Source organism: Centruroides vittatus, unplaced genomic scaffold (assembly GCF_030686945.1).
Source record: "Centruroides vittatus isolate TY-2023 unplaced genomic scaffold, ASM3068694v2 contig_349, whole genome shotgun sequence".
In the NCBI taxonomy this organism is placed as follows: Eukaryota; Metazoa; Arthropoda; class Arachnida; order Scorpiones; family Buthidae; genus Centruroides; species Centruroides vittatus.
In genome coordinates this window covers 2,945,943-2,952,700 of record NW_027122172.1, presented here as the reverse complement: position 1 = coordinate 2,952,700, position 6,758 = coordinate 2,945,943, and the positions used below count along the sequence as shown (strand labels likewise).

The 6,758-nt window shown below is 32.3% G+C and overlaps 1 long non-coding RNA gene across 1 annotated transcript; it reads left to right on the top strand.

Moving 5' to 3' along the window:
* Positions 1-4,573: 4,573 nt before the first annotated feature.
* Positions 4,574-6,108, top strand: LOC136974474 (uncharacterized). The gene is made up of 3 exons (XR_010880645.1): positions 4,574-4,654; positions 5,565-5,678; positions 5,780-6,108. It is a non-coding gene; the product is annotated as an uncharacterized lncRNA (long non-coding RNA).
* Positions 6,109-6,758: the final 650 nt, after the last annotated feature.

Below are 6,758 nucleotides of genomic sequence, written 5' to 3'. Positions count from 1 at the left end.
ATACGCCAATGCGCCCTCGCGCGCATACACACACACACACACACATTCCAGCAGTGGCGTGCCGTCATTGGAAGCGATGGAAGCGCCGATTCCACCTTCCAATGACCTTCCCTTGTATTTTATAAAATATGAATTTTCATATTTTAACGTACTTTGCATTAGTTAAAATTAATATTTTATTATAACTGCATTATGTATCTTTTACAAATTTCTATACTACATGTGAAAAAAACGATAAGATTGCTATTGTATATTCGAATAATTCGGTGGCAAAAGGAATGTCGAAACCGTGTCAGTTTCCAATCAGCCAGATTATATAGGCATTGGCACATGCGGTTTACAGAGCACCAACTTCACCCGGTTTAGCTGGTAGAACAGTGGCGTAGCGTGGGTGTCAGCCGCCCGAGGCGGAGGAAAATTTCGCCGCCCCCTTATTTAGGTATTTTTACAAGATATTATTATTTATTGTGAAATTTTGCCGCCCCCTAAAAGTGCCGCCCGGGGCGGGCCGCCCCTGCCGCCCCCACTACGCTACCCCACTGATTCAGTAGTTTTATCTACTGGAGCACTGAGAACATTACCACTCACATCCGGCTATTTAAGACTAATAAAAATGTTGAATGTGCCAGATATTATTGTACTTAAAGGATAATATTTGCTGACATATTGTACGATTTAACAGAATGTTTTGGTACCTTAGACGACATTTTAGATAAAATGATCATACCGTGTAATTTCTACAAGTTTTTCAGATTTTCCTCTGGATACCTCCGAAATAAGCATTATTGATACGACAGGAAAATATAAATTAGACAATACACTTTTCTCTTAATAGAGATAGGAACGAGATATTAATCAAATAGTAAAAAAACCAAAAAAAAATAAATAAACGACATCCCACACTCAATGCCCAAAGAAGTAATTAAACTTAAAAAAAACTAAAAAGAATTAAATTTAGGAGAAAGAGTAATTAGAAAGATTGCGGCCGAAGTTCAAACTTTATACTTGTACGACAAGCAGAAGTACACGTTTGACGTTTGAACTCCAAGAAATACACGTTGTGCCACACGTTCACGTCACTCACTGATTCAAGGGATAGTGACCCGTTCATCCCACTAGATGGCGGAAATTTTGGTTTTTGTCGAGAGTTGGCAACACCAAGAAAAAGTTGTTAAGTTCCAAAAGGCGCGGAAACATAGTGGAATGCTCTTATAACCGAATTAATGTAAATAGTTGATTTTTGTTTTGTGTGAATAAAATCTAAAGACAGATTTAGTGGACTTTGCTTAATTGGACATACGACAGGGAACCTGGCGTACGAACAAGACGGTCAGATGAGAGTTACGAAAATTAATTAATCATTACACGAGACTAGGATGGGCCTGACGCGACAGATATTGTTGAAAAATGGTGGAAACATTCAAGAGCGGACAAAGGTACCAGCGAAGGTAAATAAACAAATTAAACTATTTTTAGAAATTTACAAACGTATTATGCTGTTGATGGTAGAAGACGCCGTGAAAGAACAAACCTACTTCTAAAGTGTTATGGTAAGCTATTATGAACCCAACTGTATAAAAATTCTATAGGCACTTCATATCATTTGCAAACAAAATTGAATAATTAAATAATTTCTGAATTTCTTTACAATGTTATTCATAAATGCTTGAATAATCATTTTAATAAAATGCGTCATAATTTTAACTCAAAACACAGAAAAATGCAGATGTTTAAGTAGAACTTCTACTCGTCATGCTCGACGTTCCAAACACCATTGTCAAACTTCTAGGCTTACAAGATGGCGGCGCTCGACGTTCGACGTTCGACGTTCACGTTTTAGGGATGAAAACATCGGCCGTAACCTCTATTAAACTATTAAAATTATTAAAACTTGCTATTCTATTAAAATTATTGAAATCTGCTACGCAAATATGAGCACATTACGTTCAAATACTTCTCTAACTTGGATAATGTCGTACATTCCACCCCAAACTTTCTATTGGATATAACCATTTCATTGGTTTATATGGAGTGTGCAGCTTTTTCGGCTATAATACTCCGAAAGAGCGATGGCGTTAGCATTCGTTAATCCGGCCGAAGCTTTTAACTGCTTGGCATTACGTGAGAGCGAGGGAATAATGCCCTCCGGGAGGTTTTTTGAGGGTAACCGGCCCCTTTCAGGCGTTACGGACGCGAAGAAAACCCAGAAAACCTCACGTAGCCAACCCGCGTGAACCCATGACCGAACTCCCAGTGTTCAGGAACACCTGGAGTTCGGTCATGGGGCTTCTATTAGATTTCTGTAAATCAATTCATTTCTATCTACATTTGATTGCTGGTTTTACATGTAACGCCATCTATTGGAAAAAATTAACAAAATAATTAACTAAATATAATTCTTACAAAAAGATACTGTATAATTTATATATATAATATATATATTATATTCACTGAATTACTGTGACAATGATAAAGCGCGAAATAAATGCGCCATTACGCCTTTACTGTGACAGGTAGCACATACTGGAGTGTAGTAGTGTTTTGCGCTCGTGCATTATATTTGTTAGCAATAGAGTCGTGCCGGTTAGGTATCTCAGTTTAGGGAAAAATTTTTGAATTGAAACAGCGTGACTTGCGGTACAACTCGAAAGTTCATAAATAGTTAATCTGGTCTTCTTTTTCTTACGATTTCCATGTTTGGTCTCGACTTTCATCTATCTAACTCCGTTCTCGAGATTAAGGAAGGACAGCGACGGTCGGACGACAGTGGGAATTTATGCTACAGTTTTTTCAAATTTCAGCCCAATAAGTACATTCCAGTAACAGAGTGGATAAAACCACCGAACACTGGTAGTCGAAAGTGGGCTCGCGCGACTGGCCACGTGGAGTTTTCTGGGTTTTCTTCGCGTTAGTAACACTTAAATTGGGCCAGCTTTACATAAACGTCTTTTCGGAATGCATCCTTCTTGGCAGATAACTCACGTGTTACGTTGCCGTAACCAAATAAACCAAACCAAGTCTAATAATTTTTCTATTAACGCGATATTTATATGCTTAACTACCAGAAAACCTGGACATCCCGCCCCTTCCATGATTCCATCTCTTCTTAGTAACTCGTAAAACCATTGCCCTAAACTGCTTTCATTGATGCTGCTTAAAGATATTCTGACGTTCAGCCAAATTAACAATATTTTACAAAAAAAGAACTACTTAAGCATTTCAAACAAAACATTTGCAATTAGTTAATTAATATTCTGACGTAGAACTTATGACGTAACGCGTGACGCAATTGTTGTAACGTTCGACTGATTCGAATTCGTTCCATTTCGTATTGTCGGCGCCATCTTGGAATTGAAAGTTTTCCGGAATTTGCGAGTTATTTTTCGCTCCATTTTGACATTGTTCGTACGAATTTTAATAAGGAATGCCTACTTAACCTAGGTAACGTAATATTTTTCGATTAATAAGTTATTAAAATTGAATAACTTAATTTATATTAGATACGCTTTAATCCTACATTTGCGGCCTGTGAGGATATAGAATACGTTTTTATAATTTTATTTATCACAAATTTCTTAACGATATTTTACTAAAAAAACGACAATTTTAGCATTTCAAACAAAACATTTGCAATTAGTTAATTAATATTCTGACGTAGAACTTATGACGTAACGCGTGACGCAATTGTTGTAACGTTCGACTGATTCGAATTCGTTCCATTTCGTATTGTCGGCGCCATCTTGGAATTGAAAGTTTTCCGGAATTTGCGAGTTATTTTTCGCTCCATTTTGACATTGTTCGTACGAATTTTAATAAGGAATGCCTACTTAACCTAGGTAACGTAATATTTTTCGATTAATAAGTTATTAAAATTGAATAACTTAATTTATATTAGATACGCTTTAATCCTACATTTGCGGCCTGTGAGGATATAGAATACGTTTTTATAATTTTATTTATCACAAATTTCTTAACGATATTTTACTAAAAAAACGACAATTTTAGCATTTCAAACAAAACATTTGCAATTAGTTAATTAATATTCTGACGTAGAACTTATGACGTAACGCGTGACGCAATTGTTGTAACGTTCGACTGATTCGAATTCGTTCCATTTCGTATTGTCGGCGCCATCTTGGAATTGAAAGTTTTTCGGAATTTGCGAGTTATTTTTCGCTCTATTTCGACAATTTTCGAAAAAGTTGAATTACATAAACCCGAATTACACAGGCAATGTAAATTTTTTTTATTTATAAGGGATCAAAATTGAATAATTCTCGATAGAATATTAAATGTAAAAGTATTTTTAGATTTAAATTTTCGTTTAAAGTATTGAAGTTTGCTTCCATTTATCATCGAATGAAATCATCAGATTAATAATAATAATATATTATTATTATATTCTCTTGGATATTGTCTTATATTCTTTTCAATGAGACAATAAATGTCCTGTATTAGAAAATTAGTTTAAAGAGATAATCTTTAATTAATTAATTAATCAACCTATCAAACTTTTTGATCTTTTCTATTCTTAATAATTAAATTCTTAAATTATTCTAGGAAGAAGTATCATTCTCAAATGTATTGTAATCCCCGTGCAATCATTTTGGAAAGTTCTTGTGCTGAAAAAATTAATAAGCAAAACAACAGAAAGGTAAGGCATTTTAATCTATGATACATTGAGGCAGTAAAAAAATGATATATAAAAGTTTAGAATTTTTATTGCCCAGTCTAACAGTTTATTACTCTGCAATGATCTCGAAACATAATGTTATTCATTCAGGCGTTCAAATTAACAGGAGTTACAATTTTAATTAAAAAAAATAATTTATTAATAAAAACCACAATTTTACAATTTACATATTCTCATCTGATTTATATATGAAAAATAATAATGGGATTTTTTCCACGTCTTATAAAGGCCTGAAAAAATATTTAGAATAAATTAATCCTTCAAATTATATTTATTTGATATTAAGATAAGTTATAAACATTTAAGAAAAACATTAGCAGAGAGTTAAATCTTAATGTAAATTGTTGGAAAATTATTCATGAGAATTTAAAATTTCTATCTATTGATAACAGCATTTAAAAAATGAATTTTTAGCTTGTTATTTCAATTAGTTAAATAGAGTACGTACTTAAACAGTTTTATATATATACAAATATCATATTGCCGTCGATTAATTCCAAGTCAAAACAACCTTCCTAAACTTATTACCACTTTTTGGAAATTCGGCAATAATATAAATAATAATATTTCCTTATTATACTGATTTTATGTACCTTTTCATTGCTTGTATAATTCCTTTCTCTCTGTGTGATTGTATAGTTAATATATTTGAATTTAATCTTGTATTATTGTGATGAAAAACGATTTCTTCCCCATTTTAAAAACTAATCCATTTTATATACACAAATAAAGCTTTAACCTATCAAGATTTCACTTGACTAAATATTTTTATTTGCGAAATAATGTAATTTATAATAAATAATTTTTCTCAACTCTTGTATGTAACTCTGGAATACATTGATTGACTTTTTATTTTTTACATGTTTAATAGCTTTAACCGATTGTGAGCAGTTATAGCCAGGAGTTATGTGACATCGTGTAGGCTTCTGATGCACCGCTAGAGCAGCTATGTATTACAAATACTTCGTGGAGAATCGACTCAATGGTAAGTAGCTGGAAGTGATTAGAATTATTTTAAATCATTACTACATTTATTCATATTTTAGAATCTACAATTTTAAATAATGCTCTTTTTTAATTATTCAGGTTATCTGCTCCACAGATAAAAAATTTTTTAATATTTCTACTCTACGATACCTGATGATGGGGATGGTCCTTTAGAGAATGTTGATATTGAACTTTGTCACTGCAATCCTTTAACAAACATTTCCATTATGGAAAAAGCACACAACATTTTCTTCTATAAATGGTCAGTGAACTATACTTTTGCATTCCTAGGACCATTTTGATTTAAAGTTTTTGTAAAAACTTCCATTCAGAGTTTGATTTAGTCTTGATTTTTATTTTGGACTAATCATCCCTACGTTAATTAAACACAATAAAATTAGATTTAAATTTTCTTTATCATATTTAATGTAATAGAGATCACTGTAAAAACAGACTATTTATTATGAATTATTGTAAAATTTATATTTTAGATAAATAAAGAATCGTTCTGTTTAAGTTTTCATACTATATTTCACTATATCTGTACTTGTAATTTATAATATTTGTAATTTAATGTGATTGTAATTGCTATGACGACAAACTATTTAAATTTATTTTTAATTGCATTTTTTGGAATCCTTCCTTTTTTTGTTATTGTTCAATATGGTATAAATATATTTTTTGGATTTGTTGTATTTGTTTAAAATAAAACAATATAGTTTTAAAGAAAATTAAAAGTGTATTTGAGAGAATGTGCTTAATTTTTACTGCTAAATATATAGATAACTCCTCATTATAGAAAACACTCATATAATAAAATTTTAGTATAGCAAAAACTTTGAACTTCAGGTGGCCACTTGTAAGACTTGGCTTCAGAACTGTCAATATAAATTCCAGAGTACCAAAGGTTTATTCACTATACTAAACATTCCCAGTATATCAAAACACTGGGATGGGCTAGATGAAAATAATTATGAAATTCCATAGACGACTGCACAAAAGGAGGCATGGGCATGTCTAGAAGATGCATTAAGTCAAGGCTAGTGTGGTGGGTGGACTGGATTCTTCATTACCCATA